This window comes from Macrotis lagotis, chromosome 8 (assembly GCF_037893015.1).
Source record: "Macrotis lagotis isolate mMagLag1 chromosome 8, bilby.v1.9.chrom.fasta, whole genome shotgun sequence".
In the NCBI taxonomy this organism is placed as follows: Eukaryota; Metazoa; Chordata; class Mammalia; order Peramelemorphia; family Peramelidae; genus Macrotis; species Macrotis lagotis.
This window is the reverse complement of record NC_133665.1, coordinates 146,398,861-146,418,449: the sequence shown is the minus strand read 5'-3', so window position 1 is coordinate 146,418,449 and position 19,589 is coordinate 146,398,861. Positions and strand designations below refer to the sequence as shown.

Below are 19,589 nucleotides of genomic sequence, written 5' to 3'. Positions count from 1 at the left end.
GTCATCAATTTGATAGGTTTCTCACTGAAACTTGAGTTTGAATTTAAAGGATTGTCAAGGGCTTTGAAAAGCAGATATCACATCTGTTATTGTTAATATTAATCTTCTCTTCCCCCAGCCATTTCTACAGTTGCACTTGGTAAGATAATCAGAAGTCAGCCTTATCCTTAGGAGGAATTGTGACTATATACTATTTGTTCGGTAAAGCTAGAAAGTTTCCTTATCCCACCATCTTCAAAGTAAGCAACTCTTCCAGGTTGCTGACACTTAAGCCTGAGGGATTTAAATCTGTTTTGGCCTAGGGCTTTGTCTTTTGTTAAAATGCAACTGCCCATGGGAAAGGTAACATTCAAACCTCATCTGTCTCTTATATTGCTATTCAAGCTTTTTTTAGATCCTTTACTGAGAAAATTGAATAAGGGATATGAGGACAAGAAGTCCAGGAAGGATCAGAAAGGCCCAAAGTAATCTTTCACCAATTTCCCAATTTTGTTTGGAGTCCAGTTTGGCTTATACTACCATTCATTTCTATGTCCACTCTGTCTCTGAAGCCAAGCCTAATGATGTAGCAGTAAACTCCAATAGCTTCCTGTTCCTTTAACATCAAACATAAATTCCCATGTTTGATTTGTCAAACCCTTTACAACCCAGATTTAACCTAAATTTTCAGTCTTGCTAATGTGTTGCTCTCATATGATACTTTCATTTGACATTCTGGAATGACTGACCATGTTCTTGCTAACAAAGTCCTAATCCATTATTATGATTAACATGTGCTTAACATGGTGAGGGTGAACTTAGTAGGTTTTTAATGAATTTTGCAGATATAATAGCATGCAGGAAGATGAAAAAAAATGGCCTTCCCTAACATGAAATATGTGGCAAAGAGAAATTTTACTTTCCTAAGCTGTATTCAGGATGTTGTCTTCAGAGTTTTTCATGTTTGAATGAAGAAGAAAAAATAAAAATTCAAATATCAAGAGATTCAAATGTGAATCCACAAAAGGGGTATCTAATAATTTTGAGGGATTGGGAAATACATAAGAAAATTCAAAACCCTCAGATTAGAATAATAAATGATCCAGGCCAGGCTTTCATAGAAAGTCTTTTACCACTTTCAATTTTTGATTTTTTTCCCAGAGATTTTAGATGGGGGAATTAGTATGTTTTTTTTTTCACATGAAGTTATTTCATATAGCTCTGCTCTGGGCAGGTTGCCAAGAGCCCTTTCTGTTATTGCGTAGGAAGCTAATGGTACTGATTATTAATTCATATTCATAAACACAATTCATACTAGAGCATGCAGTTCAAAACTAAAAATCCTCACCACATTTGTTTTTTCCCCAACTATCAACTAGGGAGGTGACAGAAGGACTAACTGAAGGTGTCTAGTTCACCATGCTGAGACTGTTTAGATGTGTATCTCAGAAACTCTGATAGAAACTGGGGACAGTTGCAGTGGATCTAATAATTTAGTAAAGGGAGTGAAGCAATTTGAAGACCAAATGGATGAGATTTTGTTGTTTTTGTTGTTGCTTATTTTGTGGTTTTGTTTTTTAATCATAGAAACAAAATAGATAGCCACTAGATTTTGAGTAGGTAGGGTAGCATAGTCTCTTTAGGAAATGGAGGAGGAGAGGATAGATAGAAGTTTGGAGAAATTTGAAGCATGGAAAGAAATTAGAAGGTTATTGAGATATAATGGGAACCTGAGCTAGCTAAGATGCTAATTTATAAATGTAAAAACGAGGACATAATCATGGGATGTTGTGAAAATAAGGATGTCAAGATTTGGTAATTGATTGGATATTATATGAGTTAAAGAGAGAGTAGAGGATGGTACTGAAATTTCAAACCTGGGTGCTTAAAAGGATAGTGGTATCTTTGATGGTCACAGAAAATTTCATAAGGATAGATTCTAGGGAAATTGAAAATAAGTTCTGCTTTTGTTGAGTTTAAGATACTTATATATCATCTAATTATAAAATAACCAATGATAGATGATAATGGAATGATTACCTAAGAATGGGAATCAACTGCATAAAGATGACATAAAGTGAACACATAAGACCTGATAAGGTCACCAACTAACACAATAGAGGTACAAAACAAAAGAGAACCCAGGAAAGAGTTTTGGGTTGTAATGAGATTTATTGGGCATGATATGGAAGATGGTCCGTCAAAGGATAATAAGTGAAAAATGGTAGGCATGTAGGAAGGCAAGAGAGCATTGTTAAAAAAAATTCAGAGAGGGGTGATTCTCTTAAGGACAGAAATGGTCCTCAACAAAGTCAAATGCTACAGGGATGCCTAGAGGCCATCAGATTTGACAATTAACAGATCATTTGGCATGGAAAATATGTGTATCAAAATTGTACATGTATAACTTACATCAGATTGCTTGCTATCCTGGTGGGGGGGAGAAATGGATTGGAGGTAGAAAATTTTATAAAAAAGTGCACGTTGAATATTATATTTGCCTATAATAATAAAATAAATAAAAATAAATTAGAATGAAATATTAGTAGAATTTCTGTGAATGCATTCATTATTTGAAAAATTATAAGATTAGAGATTTTTTGGTGTTGTAGAATTACCCAATAGTTGGATATAATAACCTATTAGGCAATTTAGAAATTCAACATTTTTTAACTTATAAAATGCTTCTCTCCTCATTCTAAAAGTGATGTATGTCCTGGTTTTTTTGTAAATACAGTGAATTAAATGAATTTTAAGGAAAAAAAATCATTAGGTACTCATTTCATTGGTATATTTACTAAAATCAGAATGATTCAGAGTAAAATAGCATAATCCCTGCATAACAGTGACATGAAAATCATGACATATGCCATATTTTTACAGTTTGTCCTAAGCTAAATAAACTCCAACTAAGGATGTACAAAATGTTTTCTTCCTTTGATTAGTGACAAAGAATAGGCATCTGAGAGGGTGGCTGTCATTTGGGGAATGGCTAAAAAAATGGTTTAATAATATGATAAAATACAAATGTACTGCAAAAAACATAATGAAGGAGATGGTTTCAGAAAAATCTGGGCAAACTTATATGAACTTATGCAAAATGAAGTAAATAGAACCAAGAGAATAATTTATAGATGACAACAATATGGTAAAAATGAACAATTTTGAAAGAATTAGGAACTTCAATTTGCAAAATTTACAATCCTGATTCCAGAGGATACATGCTAAAACCACTTACTCAACTCCAACAGAGAGAGATGAAGGAGTCAGAGTACTACTGAGTTAGTCAAATTTCTTTTTGGACACAACCAATCCAAAAAAAAAATACCTTTCTTGACTATACATGTTTGTAACTTTTTTCTATTTTTTTAATGGTGGAGGGGGGAGGGTACATTTTTAATGCTTGGAAAATCATGTCCATGTAAAAATAATATGTGTATATATGTATTTCTTTATGTGTGTAGATACAGAAATAATCATTACTAAAGTTAGAAAGAATTGCCATGAATGAATGAGGAGGTCAGATTCCATTTTTCTTTAGAAGAGAATGAGGAAAGAGGAAGTGGAAACCCTAAGTTTAGATGTCTTTTTGAAGGCATCTACACAAGAAAGGGAAGAGAGAGATAGGTTCATAAATAACAGGGATAATCGAATCTATTGAGAGATTTTTTTTTTAGGGATAATTGAGGTTTGGGTATTTTTTTGTTGGAAACAGGTAAGGAATCAGTAGGTAAGGATTAATTGAAGATTAGAGAGGAAATGTGAATGAGAATAGGGGTAACTTGTTGGAAAAGACAGGAGGTATTGATATAAAAATTACATGTAATGCTCTTGGCATTAGCAAAGGGGAAAAGCTACCTTTTCATCTGAGACTAGAATAAAAGAAATAAAAGTATATGTGTGAGGGGTAGAGTATTGGTGGTGGGGAGGTGATCTTTGATGAATATGAGAAAGAGAAGGGGGAAAGAGGGAGCTATTGTTGAAATAAAGTATGCAATGAGATCTTTGGTTGAGATGATATGGGAAGAAGCTTGAGGAGAGGCAAGATTTAGAATAGCTACTGTGGAGAGAATCAATTATGGAGAAGCAAAACGATTGCTGTTCTACAACAAGGGTCTAGTTGAGATTAGATAATGTAAATCTGTAGTGGTCCCAGTCATCATAGGCACATGAATATAATAAGGATATATCATTATTTTGAAATATGTATTATGTGTCATCATTCTGAGTTTGCATTTTCAATGCTTTAATTCCAGGGTTCTTTTATTTTCTCCTAACCTCCCGCCAAGTACATGGTTATTCTTGGGCTTTAATGTTATGACTTGATTTTCTTCTAGAATAATGCAATATTCCTTCTAAAGGAGACTTAAAAGTTGATTTAATCTGACCCTCTCAATTTTAAGGTGAGGGTGAGGCAATTGAGGACTGTGAGGTGGAAGGATTAGCTCATGATCTTAAGAATGGCCCAAGTACATATATCTTAATCCAGTGTTCTTTTCCTTATGCCATATTCTCCAAATTTATAATAAGTAAAATTATTCTAATATAAAACATAATTTAGAGCAAGATGTCAGTACTGAGGTTATCATTTTAAAATACATAAATGTCATCATATCATTTGGATTCCTATAAGATGACCAGAAGATAGCATGATATAAAAGGAAAAGACCATTGACTTTGAACTCAGAGGATCCAAGTTCCAATCATATCTCTCATGCCTATGACCTGCCTGAACCTGGGAGTCCCTTCGCTGACCTGAACTTCATTTTCTTAATTTGAGAAAAGAGTTAAATTAGAGTAGCTAGCTTTGAGCTCTTCTCTAGTAATGGATCTTCCTTCCAATGAATATCTAATATTTTTGCTCTTTAAATTTTGTTCTTTCAAATTATAGCTTGTTTTTCTCCCTAATTTTTGTGAAATATTTTTGTTTATTCAATGGCATATCATAAATAAAGGATAATCTGTGTAGTAGAGTGGGTATTGACATGATCTTGAAGCTGGAAAGCCCTGGAAAAGAGCCTTAGCCACTCTGTGCTTTAGAGCATAAACTCTAAATTAGGGGAGAGGTGTTGACATACATTAGTAGAGTGAGTTCCAAATTCAGGAATTTCCCATCTCAATTAAATCACAGATCAAGTCCTTGTGCTAATTATAATTCTTTCCTGTCTTGTGTACATCTGTTTGCTCTTTTGGAAATGACGGGTGTTCTACTAAAGGATTCATAAAGTTGCTTCCCTCTGTGTGACTTCTCCCACCTCCAAAAGACTAGAAAGACACAAAACCTTACTGACCTGTAACAAAGCACAGGGAGTTGATAGAGCACCTGTATTTCAAACAGTTTTATAAAAGATTGCAAGTCCAGCATGTACTTGTAATTGAGATAGCTAACATTGACAAGTCCAGGTGCTGAATGATTGAATGGACCCAGGACAACATCATGAGATGTCGAAAAGCAGGATGAGAACTTGCTTTTCCTGTCTAGAGTGATAAATAAATGAAAAAGGAAGAATTTCTTTGATGTTGGGGGACACAACAAATTACTTCTGAGCATGTGTCGAGACCATAATAATGAGTCCTAGGTTTTATGAGAAGCTACCTCTAAGGTTACTTGAAGCTCATAAGCAGTGTTAAACTGCTCCTTTTAGAGCTATTATGCCACATAATTTACTGTGGTCTTATTATTGATTTAATATGAATTTCATCCCTCTTCCCCTTTACCTCTAATACTGAAACCATTGGGATTCTGTGAATTGCACTTGATTTGTTAATAACTCATGTCACTACTTGGAAGGTTCAATGCTTTCAAAGCATCATAATGTCAGTGGGAAGGAGCCTCAGAGTCATTGATTCAAACCCATATCTACAAAAATAATATTTTCTGCGAATTACCTAACAAGATGCTATCCAGCCTCTGTCGAAAACATCTAATGGGAGGAACAATTCATTCAGTATCATCGAATTCTACTGCTGAACAGCTTTAATCATTAGAGGAGTTTCTTTAACTTTACACTACTTGCACCTCTGTTCCTGATTTTGCCCTCAGGAGTTAAATAGAACAAGGCCTTCACAGCTGGGTATTCTGTCTTCATATACAACATAACCATTCATTCTCTTTGTTTTCAATCCTCGTCTATGTCTTTAAAACAAAGAAACAAAAAAATCATTTCTTCATAGATGGTGAACCCAAAGTATTAGAAGCTTTCCTTTTGGTCTTTTAATACTTGATATTTAATATTCCACAGATCCAACTTTTAGCTCTTCAGGAAGATACATAACCAAACTGATTCCTTTTTGGTCCATTGTAGGAGCAAAGATTTATAGTTAAAATTTCCTTAATATCTATATAGTCGTATTTCAGTCTTTCTAAAAATCATCATTATCTTCATAGGTTCATACACTTAGAACTGGAAAGGGATTTATTATGTTCCCAGATGAGTAGTCATTTGTACAACATTAAAAAAATTGAATCCTAGACCTAGGACTGTAAAGTCCTTAGGAACATTTTTGTTTAACCATTATATTTGAAGAATCTTAGATGTAGAAGGATTAAATCATTCCCCTAGTGTCTGAAGTATGTCTTGAATTCAGAGCTCCCTTGTTTCCATGTTCAGTATTCTATTCATAACACTGTTCTCTCTATATTAAGGAAGCAAGTCAGGATTCAAATATAGTTACTTTGACCCCAAATTCCTTGAGGGTTTTTTGGTATTGTTTTTCTTTTGCCTCATCCTTTTATGTCCTAGATTATATATCATAATTTTTTTGACAAACTGCCCTGCGTAATATGCTATACTCTATTTATACCCACCACGTATTTCTAGTGCCCTTGTGGTTACCTGTATTTATTTTATTCCTTGGAGATTATGTTGTTCCATAATCCATGGCTAAAAATAATACCTTGAAAATATTCACATTTTAAAAAACAGATGAGATTTTTGTTTCAGAGAAGAGATTGGTATTACTGAAAGTACTATATAATCTTCTAAGGATAATAGACCTGATGCCTCTATTCAATTCTGAGCCCAAGTGCTCTCCATTTGTAGTATCTGTCCAAGATGTATGTACTGATGAGCTATCTATGTAGTCAATGAAATGGGCTGTCCATCTAACCCCTCACATAATATAGGCAATATCATGTTTCTTTTTCATATTTTTCTCCATGTGGCTAATCTCTGTTGAGAGCCTGTGGATTACATTGAGGAGAATTGTCTATCATTTTTTGAGATGATGCAATCAGTGCATTGCCATGCATAATCTAGTAAAATCCAAAGAGAAACCATATTCTGTTTTGACTTGGCACAGGACCCATTTGCTAGGAAAACTTTCCTGTTTTGTTTCACTTGCTATTGAGCATTAGAGAACTTTTTGAACAAACTCACCCTCCTGGTTATATCAGTCAAGGAAACTTGAATGAACTTAATTAACATGTACATAAGAGACAGCTTGTTGGATGGATAGCTCTTATGACTGTATTTTTCTTGATATATTAAGTGATTTTTCATAAATGACAATCACAAAAAAGAAATTAGCAAAACAAATAGTAGTAACTGATACATTTGATATTCAAATTCACTTGATTTTTATATGATTTTTTTCTTTACCAGACCAGTGATTTTAATCAATATAGACAATTCCCTCTACCTATGCCAATAGGTGATTGTCCTTTAAATGTTAATTCTTATTTAAGAGAGCTGCTTTTTATTAGAGGTTACAGGTTAAATAATTTGCCTAAGGTTATGCACAGGCAGGACTTCAACCCAGACCTTCTGTCTAAGTCCATTTCTCTATCCACTGCACCACATCCTCTCGTAGCAGAGGAATGGCCTTTAAAATGCCAATCATTCAGTGTATATGTATATATATATATGTATATATATATATATATATATATATATATATATAGTCCTTCAATGAGCTAGCTATTGTGCTAAGTGTTAGAGATAGAAAGAAAGAAATAACAATCTTTTTCTCAATGAACTCACAGTCCAATGTAGGAGGTAACAATATTCAAACAACTCTATATACATTATTTCTCAGGATAAATTGCAGATAATCTCAGAAGGAAAGCAACCGGATTATTTTCTTCTGACCCTGGAGCAAATGGGGAACCACTAGAGTTAACTTTATGATGGGGGAGGGTAGTGAAAGACAGACTTGTGCTTTAGGAAGATCAGTTTACAATTAGGTAAAGCATAGACTGGTGTGGAAAGAGACTTTGGATAAGAAGAATAACTAGCAGGCTATTGCAGCAATCTAGATGTGAAGTGGCTAGTGCCTTCATCGTGGTGGTGACGTTTTTAGCACCCTGAGAATGAAATGTATAAACCCCGAGAGAAGAGGGAATATACCAGAGATTTGAAGGTAGAAATGACAGATCTTGACCCCTGATTTAATATGAGAATTAAGAGAAAGTAACAAGTCAAAGATGATACCAGGTTTATGAGCCTGAAACATGGCACAGTGGTGGAGAAATTAGGAAGAGGAGGCTTTGGGTGGGACAGTTGGGATTAAGATGTCAATGGAACATCCAATTGAAGATTGGGTCATAGTTCAAGATTTGAAACTGGAGTTTGAGAGCAACTTTAGAAATGGACAAATAGCTGTGAGAGTCATCTGAATTAAGATGCTGGTTGAAGCCATAGAAGCTGATGAAATTACCAAGCAAAATAGTATAGAGGACAAGGAAAAGAAGGGATCAAGAGAGATATATTTGAAGGATTTTGAATCTCACCAAAACTGGAGGGTTTGTAGAAATCTTTCCTCTAGCTCCAGTAAGGTTGAACTTGGACTAAATTTCAAGTAAGGACAGTCCCCCTTCACTGTGACTATGTAAATATGTTTATGACATTCTCTCTCCAATCTTCAGTGTCCTCTTTCTTTCTTCTAGTTTCTTGGGGTATGAAATTATAAAATGAGAAATGATAATTGGAATAGATACCAGATTGGATTCTTATTTCAATTTCCCAATCACCTAAACTACAAGTTCTTAACAATCATAGAAAATTCACAAGACAAAACCCCTATGGCAACTCTAGTCACAAGCAGAGATAGGATCTGTATCACTATTCTCCGTTTTATCAATTTTGAACTTTGCCACCAGATCCAGCCAATGAGAGTGATTCTCATAATTAAGGAAATTCACCAATACCTTGAACAATCAAGCCCCACTGGGAATGTATTGTGGTATAGCAGAAATAAAATTAGATGATTCAGTGAAAAAAAATGTTAGTTCTGGGTTCGAGGATTGCCTCTGAGAACATAGGGCTAATCACTTAATCTCTCTGGGTCACAGTTTCCTTATATGTAAAATGAAGGCATTGAACTAGATAACCTATAAATTTACATCCTATTTTAAATCAACAATTCTATGAATATATAAGTGGATACCTAGACTTGTTCGTGTTCTTATAATAATAACAATCTACTCTTTATGTAGCATCTACTCTATGCTAGGTACTGTGCTAAACACTTTATAAATATTATTTCTTTGATATCACAACTCCTGGGAAATAGGTGCTGTTATTATCCTCATTTTAATTTGTGGTGACTGAGAAACAGAATTCAAGCGATATGCTTAGGGTCTCATAACTAATAAGTTCCTGAAGGTGAATATAAATTCATTTCTTCCTGACTCAGGTAAAGCACTCTCTCAAAAGTATCCCATAGGTTTTAAAGTGCTTCCCTTCTTCCCTCCACTTCCACCACTCTTCCTTTCCTCCTTTCCATTCCTTTCTCTCCATCTCAGTGCCTCCACTTTTGTGTCCCATACCCAGTCTTCTTTCTATGAATTTATGACCCCATATTTGAGATTTTTATCATAGTCCCTTTTCGTTTCTTTGTATTGGTGACTACTTTTTTGCTTATTTAGAGCTTTATTACCAATTCTGGTATTATGTAAGAGGGAAAATATGAACCTGGAGAGAGGGGGTTCAGGAAATCGGGATTCTCATCCTAGCTCTTCCATTAATCATCATTTTACAGTAGTTCAGACCCTGTAGTGTAGTCACAGTCCAGTCCAATCACAGTCCTATCACAGTCCAGACTTAGCATTAAAAAGAAACCTGGATGTAGCCTGTAACACTTAATTATCTTGTTACTATGAGGAAGTCACATAGCAATTTTCTTTGCCAGAGGTGTCTCACCTAAAAGATGGAAATAAAACCAAGCATACCTCTAGTATCTGCTTCATTGGGTTATTAAGAGTTTTGAATGAATTAAAGAGTTTGTTCTTTGTAAACTTTAAAGGAAATTAAATTCCACTTGTAGTCACCACAACCATCCTCATCCTCATCCTCCTCATCATCATCACAAAAGGAATAAGTTCTAGTTAATTTCTTAGATCTCTTCCATTCTTAAAAATAAACTTTTAAAATGAACAGATATATAGTTTCCTTCCATCTCACCCCCATGTAATTTTTTTTAAAAAGTATGAAAGTTTTTGGTAGTAAATGTGCACAGTTAAGCAAAATAAATTATTTCATTAACTTTGCCCACAAAACTATGTCTGATTCTGTAGCCTGAATCTCTGCATCCTGAAAGTCTCTTTTATAATTTTGATAGTCCCCTTCATCAGTTGGTCAGTGAGTTAATGTAGTGGATGGAGCACTGGCCTTGGAATCAGGAGGTTGAGAGTTCAAAGCCAATCTCTAAAATTGACATTTATTTGCTGTGTGACCATGGGCAAATCACTTAGACTTGATTGCCTAGCATCCAGGGCCATCCCCAGTCATTCTGATTCATATCTGGCCACTGGAATGAGGTGGCTGTGGAGGAGAAAGGGGGGATGGAGGCTTAAGCACAGGCCCCCACCCCTCACCAGAATCCAAGTCATGTCCTTGTCACGGTATCACCTCTCCTGAAGTCATGGTCTTCTTCAATCCCAAAGAACAAGCATCATTATCATCATCATCGTAGTTCTTACAGTAAAGCTCATCTGACAATGTATTGACAAGGTTGCTGTTATTTAGGATTTTCTTTTTCTCTCATCCGTTGTAGACACTCACCACATACTTCAGGGATAATTTGGTTTTCCACCTAGAACATTTCTCTTAAAACTAAGTTCAGACATCTGTGCCCCACTGGACTCTGACTGGAATTTCTGAGGTTCTAGTAGACTAAGGTAAGAAACATTGGACTCCAGCTCTCCTTGTCTCAGGCAGACAGAAGCGAGTTAGATTTGGGTCTCTTGGAACTCAACAACACTGATCCTCCCAATCAGGGCTCAACAATAGACTTAAAAAAATTTCTGATAGACTGAACAATGTAACAGAGAAAAGACTTCACCTGGGAGTCAGTAATCCTGTATTCTAATTCTGTCTCTGCTGATAATTCACTGTATTATTTTGATGAAGTCATTTTATCATATTAAGCTTTGGCTTCCTTCCTTATAAAATGGGTGTATTGGAGTTGGTGGTCTCTAACATCCCTTTCTGGCTCTAACATTTTAATTCTATTTACTTGGAACCAACACATGACCAGAAATTCATGTCAAGTTTTATATTAAAAGCCATTCCCCTAAGGTTATATGCCTTTTATCATTGTTTTAAAATTCTTTTCTGCTTTGACCAGACCAAAATTTTAGCACTATTGGTACATTATCCCCAGAGAAAGCATAATTGAAACTGAGATAGATAAATGGAATTGGTAGTCATGTCTGTCTGTTCTTTGCTTACAAAATATAAACTTTCCTGCACATTCAGCTTCCACCAAGTTTATTGGAGGAGCTGCCCTGATGGCCCCTGTGGGGCTAAGGACTTGAACCAGATATTTAACACTCAAGTCTCCAAATCCACAAGAGGCTGCCAATGTAGCCCTTGCTCTAGCTGAATTTAGATAACATCCCTTTCATTCCTCTTCCACAAATAAAATGAGATACAATGCTGAGATTACAGGGACTGACCTGATCTTTTGTGCAATGTAGCTGGTGTTACTGATACTAAAAATAAATATTAGCCTTTGTTCTTTTAAGTAATTTCTTCAAAAAGAAATTTTCTTTTACCAATTTCAATATCATAGAAATGTAAGTAGGTAGATAAGAGAGAGACTTGTGTGGATCTGTAATTTCTTCAGTGTAGGAACCTTGGAAGGAAGAATATCTTCTCACCTTAGAGATCATCTTCCTCTCAAAATAAGTCTCTGAAAATTGCTTATCTTTAGGATAACAGAAAAATCTATCCACCCTTCCCATGAGAAATTCAAGTCTTACAGAGATAAAGTGACATTTTCAAGTTCACTGTGAATGATCTGAGACTAGAATCCAAGCTTTTGACAATACTCCCAGTTTTCTGCTCTAGCAATTTGTATTTGCCTTAGTGGGGCCTAAGTGGTATATTTTTTATTTCAGATATAAACTTATTTCCATGTCCATTAAGATAGAAAGTCAGCAAAGTAATTAGTTTGATGGTAGCTACAGGATTAGTGAAAAATTTGTGAAAAAGTTTGAGCTTCTTCAATAGTTGGTAAATTCTTGTTGCAGTTGGTTTTTGTATCATGATTTCTGTTTTGATCAATATGTGAATTCCTTCTACATTGCATATCCCATTCCATCCATAATATCTCAGATACTCAAAACTAAGAAAAGTTAGCTAGCTTTGTTCTTGTTAACACAAGTAATTACACTATCATTGTTGAAATTTGAACCCATGTCATCTTGTCCTCTAGAGTTGATAGGACATCACCCCAGTGTTTTATTTAGTTTAAAAATGAAAACTCTTAAGAAAAAAAAATCTTCATTAAAAAATGGAAATGTTGAAAGGGGATAGAAAAGATCACAAGAAGAATTTCTACCTTTTTTATCTTTAACTTGAATTTTCATTAGTTTCCCAGTGACACTGCTACCATTTTCATATGGCTATAATCTGTATTCTCTCTTTTTTAGTCTCATAGACATACTATTTAACCAGATCAGTATCTTCCATAGTTTAGAAACAGGAGGTTCATAGTGGTTTTTATTTGTCAGGCATCACAAAGCTAGTAAGCCAAAGAGCTGTATTTGAACTGAATTTTTTCCTCATATTCTCACCACTATGCTAGGTAGAAATGTATAGCTGATATGGGTATTTCTAATAAAGGAAAATATACTTTCTTTAAGATAACAAAAGACCAGGAAAGCTATTTTGCTTATAATCTCCTAGTAATTAAACTAGGACAAATTCAACGCCTTAGCTTTTTAATAAACTAAGCAAGTATTTAAGAATGAAGTTATAAAAATCAGTTACCCATCATTTGACATTTTTCTGCTTTTTCTGCTGCTTTTTAGCTTAGTCATTTTTCCTAATATATTATCTTTTAATCACATACAACTGAGTATATCCATAAGTTAGAAGAGTATTAGATGCATTCCTATGTCTGTGGTACTAATACAGTGTATTAAAGATGATTATTTTTCTGTATTAGCAAGGATTGGGAAAGTGAGCATGTTTGTCATTGTTGTTAAATCCTCTGAAGTCAATTGCTAATTATAAGAGCTTGTAACTTTAGGGACTTCGCTGATGCATCCAATTGAACTGTCAGCTTTTTCAGGCTAGAATGGATATATAAAGAAGCTCTATCCTAATTGCTTTAATTAATGAATGCAGAGATAAGGCAGCAAATAGAGAGAAATGCTGCAATAGAGTTACAGTATGATGGCAGGAGCTAAGTATCATATTGGTAGTCATCTGGAAAATCCATCAAAAAAAAAAAACTTAGGGGGTATCTCCTATATGCACTGTGCTGGACTCAGTGGGGGGGAATAGCTAAAGCTTGAAATGAAAATAAGGAGAAAACACTTTACAAATCTTAGAGCATTCTCTATATGCTGCTATTGAGGCCCTTGAGATCTCCAGTCTCAAGGGATAATAGTGTGTCTGTGTATGTACGCATGTTTTGGAAATTATATATTAGGAATTAGATCTTAGATTTAGAAGGGCAAGTTCTGGTCCAATCCCTTCATTTAGAGATGACCAACACCACAATGTTAAGTGACTTGTCTCAGGTCATGGAGAAAGCCAGTATTTGAACTCCAGACCTTGAATTCTGGAATCATCATACATTAATTTCTTAAATAATTTTTCAATGAATAAATATTTAATTTTCTTTTCTTCTAAATTCATTCCCCCATTAAAAAAAATAAAACACTCATTTCAAATATGTATCAACAAGCAAAACAAATTCACATATTAGCCAATGCCCATAAATATGTTTTGTCATGTACTGGATTCCTCATCTCTCTGTCCAGTGGTAGGTAGCATGTTCCATCATCACTACTCTAGAATCATCATTACAGAATGTTTTGATAAGAGTTTTTAGTCTTTCAAAGATCTTAAATTTTTTTTTTAATTTTATGAATCATTGTTCTGGTTCTACTCACTTCACTGTGCATCAATTTAAGTAAGTCATTCCAAGAATCTCTGTGATCATATTTTCTTTTTAACAATTAATTACTTTATTTTGAATTTTACATTTTTCTCCTAATCTCACTTCCATCCCCCCACAGAAGGCAGTCTGTTAGTCTTTACATTGTTTCCAGGGTATACATTGATCTAAGTTGAATGTCATGAGAGAGAAATCATATCCTTAACGAAGAAAAATAAAATATAAGAGATAGCAAAATTATATAATAAGTTAATTCTTTTAAAATTAAAGGTGATACCATCTGTATCCAGAGAAAGAATTATGGACTTTGTATAAAGACCAAAGACTATATTAGGGGAAAATTAGGGGGAAAATTATCTTATTATGCAATATTATTATCTCATACTTTATTTTCCTTCCTTAAGGATACGATTTCTCTATCATCACATTCAACTGAGAACAAGGCATAAGGTGGAACCAATGTAAATAATAGCAGAAGGCCTTCTGTGGAGGGTGGGGAGTGGGAAGCAAGAATGGGGGTAAAATTGTAAAACAAAATGAATATAGTCTTTCTAAAAAATAATCGATAGAACTACTATGGTATATAATTGGAAAATAAATAGAATATTAAAAAAATTAAAGGTAATAGTCTTTGGTCTTTGTCCAAACTCCACAATTCTTTCTCTGGATACAGATAGTATTCTCCATCGCAGATACCCTAAAATTGTGCCTGATTGTTGCACGGAAGAAAGGAGCAAGTCCATTAAGGTTGATCATCACTCCCATCTTGCTGTTAGGGTATACAATGTTCTTCTGGTTTGGCTCATCTTCTTCAGCATCAGTTCATGCAAATCCTTCTAGGATTTCCTGAATTCCCATCCCTCTTAATTTCTAATAGAACAATAGTGTTTCATCACATACATATAACAGTTTGTTAAGTCATTACCCAATTGATGCACATTCACTCAATTTCTAATTCTTTGCCCTCACAAACAGGGTTGCTATGAATATTTTTGTAGAAATGATTTTTTTTACACTTTTTCATAATCTCCTCAGGGTATAGACCCAGTAGTAGTATTGCTGGGTCAAATAGTATACACATTTTTGCTGCCCTTTGGGTGTAACTTCAAATTGCTCTCCAGAAAGGTTGAATGTGTTCACAGCTTCATGAACAGTATATTACTGTCCCAGATTCCCCACGTCCCTTCTAATATTGATCATTGTCCTTTCTGGTCATATTAGCCAGTCTGAGAGGTATGAGGTGGTACCTCAGAGATGCTTTAAATTGCATTTCTCTATTAAGTAGTGATTTAGAACAATTTTTCATATGACTTTGGATCACTTTGGTTTCCTAATCTGTAAATTGCCTTTGCATATCCTTTGACCATTTATCAATTGGGGAATAGCTTGGTGTTTTTAGATTTTCATAATTTTCATTTTTCATGTTGTTTTTATATTTTATATTTTTCATATTTTCAACATTTTTGTTTTTTTAATTGCATGCTAAGATAGTTATCACCTTTCACCTTTTTATAAGCTTTAGAGTTTCATATTTTTCTTCTTCCCTTACCCCCCTTTCCCCATGATAGTGAATAATCAGATAGAGATTGTACATGAACAATCATGCTTAACATATTTCCACTAGTCATTTGTCTTCAACATTTTTTTGATGTAGCATAGTATTATTCCACTACATTATAATTTCTAATTGATAGAGAATAATGCCCCCCTTACTTTTCACTTGGCCTTTACAAAAAAGATATAATTTTTTTGCAAATATGAATTTTTTTTCTCTTTGACTTTTTTGGTGATATTCTGGTCAGAGTATGGATATTTTAATAGCATTTTACAATAATTCTAAATTTCTTTCCAAAAAGACTGGTTCAATTTACAACTCTACGAGTTAATGAAATTTTTTTCCTGATTCCTTCCCAACTTTGTCATTTTCCTTTATGTCAGTTTTGCTGATCTGGTGGTATGCTTAGTGTTTTCTAATATTTTCTCCCATATAGTTGTTAATAAATTAGATGTCTTTCCTAGATATTACTTGTTAATATCCTTTGACTATTCATCATCTGGGAATAAGTTAATATTCTCTTGCTCTCTCTCTCTCTCTTTCTCTCTCTTGCTCTTGCTCTCACTCTCTCACTCACTCTCTCACCTATAATATGTCATTGTCTTCCCCAACCTGAAAGAATTTGATACCTTTTGTTTTTATATCCCTTTAATTTCCCAATATATTCCTTGTCTCTCCTACCAAGAGAGCCATCATTAATAACAAAGAATTTTAAAAATAAAAAAATAGTACATTCTAACATCTCTTTTTCAGAACCAAGCTTTGCTGTTCAGTTCTAATTTCTGGTTTTTTTAGTTCAATTGTTATAGACACCTGTTATATCATTTTTCTGGTTCACCCAAGAAAGGAAACTTCACTGAATCATAGGTCAAGGTCTTCCAGTGCATCAGGAGTCATTTCCATTTGTCCTGATTCAAATATGGTCACTGGACCCAGATAATTTTGGAGGAGAAAGTGAGGTTGGTGACTGTGCACAGCACCCCCCCCACACAAATCCAATTCATGTACGTGTCATGGCATCACCTCTTTGATGTCATGATCATCCTTAAGAATATAGGACAAACAGCAATCACAAACCGTTCCTGACAGTCAAGATATACATAGACAATGTAATACATGATCAAGGCAGCATAAGAGGGCAGTAGGGAGTATTCAGACAATGAGGAAAACAGAAGTTGGAAGAAAAGAGAACTTAACCTGTGCTCTGGGGGAAAGTGATAAGGAAATTTCTGTCCTGAAAGTATAAAAGGGACAAGGGAAGGAGACTTGGATATAAATAAAGTCTCAAATTAAATAAAAGCACCTTCCATATCCTATCCCTCCCACAAAGTCACAAATGAACCGAAAACACCATTTCCTCTATTCAGGAATATATAGTGTTAAAAATGAAATAAGTAAACATGCTAAAGAGAAAAAGGGTTAAGAAGGTTAGGAATTAAGATTCTTTTCTATTCCACTTTAAACATTCTGAAGTGCTTTGCCTCCATCAAAAGTAAAATGGTTAGGGGTGGCTAGGTGGCACACTGGATAGAGCACCAACCCTGGAGTCAGGAGTACCTGACTTCAAATCCGGCCTCAGCCACTTAATAATTACCTAGCTGTGTGGCCTTGGGCAAGCCACTTAACCTCATTGCCTTGGAAAAACCAAAAAAAAAAAAATGAAATGCTTAGACCTAGGTTTATCATCCTATTATATCACAGGTAAAGAAAATGAATATTAAAGAGATGAAAGGACTTCTTCTTATTGGCCTAACTATTAAGTCCTTGAATTAGGATTTGAACCGTGGTCTCCCAGCTCCCAGTTTAATGATCTCCCAAGGAGTCATATTTTATTTATTTTGTATTTATTTATGTTTTTGCAAGGCAATGGGGTTAATTGGCTTGCCCAAGGCCACACAGCTAGGTAATTATTAAGTGTCTGAGACCGGATTTGAACCCAGGTACTCCTGACTCCAGGGCCCGTGCTTTATCCACTGCACCACCTAGCTGGCCTGGAGTCATATTTTAGATGAAGCATGGGTAGATAGATGGTAATTATTTTTTTCAAAGTCCATTAAAGATTGTTTTCAGATGGAGAAATTAAAGTTATTTATACTCATATGAACAAATGTTCTAAAAATTATTGATTATGGAAATATAAATTTAAACAACTCTTCAGGTACCACATCACACTTACAAGGTTGACAAACATGAAAATGATTAATGTTGGAGGGTATGTGGAAAAACAGGGGCACTAATGTTAGTTGGTGGAGTTGTGAATTGATCTGACCATTCTGGTGAGCAATTTGGAACTATGTCAGAAGGGTAATAAAACTGTGCATACCCCTTGGGTCCAGCATTACCACTACCAAGTTTATACAACAAAAGTATTCAAAAATAGTAGAAAAGATCAACATGTCCAAAAATATTTAGAGTAGCTCTTTTTTGTAGTGTTAAAGAATTGTAAATTTAGGGGATGTGGTGGAGTACTATTGTTCTATAAGAATTAATGAGTGGGTAGACTTCTGAAAAGCGTGGAAAGACTTAATGAACTAATACTGAGTGAAGTGAGTAGAACCAGGAGAACAACAATAGATGATGATCAACAATGATAGATTTGCTTCTCATAAGCAATGCAATGACAAAAGACAATTTTAGACAACCTGTGATGGAAAATACCATCTGCATTCAAAGAAAGAACTATGGAGTCTGAATGCAAACCAAAGTATACTTTTTTCATTGAAAAAATTTGTTTTATGCTTCATTTTTCCCTTTCATGACTTTCCCACTTTTTTGTGATTCTTCTTTCAAATCATGACTAATAGGGAAATATGTTTAATATGGTCATTCATGTATCACCTATATCCAATTGCTTACTACCAAAGAGAAGAGATGGGGAGGGAAGGGAAGGAGAAAAATGTGGAACTCAAAATCTTACAAAAAAGATGAATGTTGTAAACTATGTTTGTATGTAGTTGGGGAAAAAATCATTAATTTAAAGAGAAAAAAAATGTCTCTTGAGTCCAGATTATAAATCAAGTCATAAGCTTCCAAGGAAGCCATGGCTCATCTCCAGAGACTTATTAGCATAAAGAAAGGATGGGAAAGTCTCTCTCAGATAAGGTAAGAGAATTCATTAATGACAATTAGCAGGTATAAGACAATTCAAAGATTGTTTTAAGTCAAATTTCTGAGCCAGAACCAATTTGTTTCTGGTAGTGTCAAAGTCTTAGGACAGACTATTCAGGCCATAATGACTTGCTTAGTTGCCACATATACTGCACTTGGTGAAGTCTTACACATGAATTTCTTGTTACCTGTAGACAGAAGAATCCTTTAACATGTTCTTTCTGCTTTCTTTTCTTTTTAATTTATGCATATATATATATATATATATATATATATATATATGTATACCAGTATGAAAAAAGTAATAAGTTATAGAGCCAAATAGGTAACAAAAATAATCTGAGAATGTATACTGCATAATGGCATCTATGGACTATCATTTTTTCAATTAGAAAGCAAAGTATATTTATTCTGAGTAAAGACTGGAATTTTTCTGAGATCAACTTACATTTGATGATTTTCATTTTTTATTATGACTGTGTGAATATTTCTCCTTCTACTTACAGAGAAGTTATCTTTTTAACTTCCATTATATCTCTGGCTTACTCAAATTTGTTGTTTCTTCTGATACATTATTTTCCTGTGTTAAATT

At 34.4% G+C, this 19,589-nt stretch overlaps 1 protein-coding gene and 1 non-coding gene across 4 annotated transcripts in view; both read left to right on the top strand.

Moving 5' to 3' along the window:
* The window catches only part of GRM7 (glutamate metabotropic receptor 7), a 1,085,204-nt gene that overhangs the window by 742,870 nt on the left and 322,745 nt on the right, over positions 1 to 19,589 (top strand). The window lies entirely within an intron of this gene.
* On the top strand, positions 2,753 to 2,858 carry LOC141496783 (U6 spliceosomal RNA). The gene has a single exon (XR_012471171.1). It is a non-coding gene; the product is annotated as a U6 spliceosomal RNA (small nuclear RNA).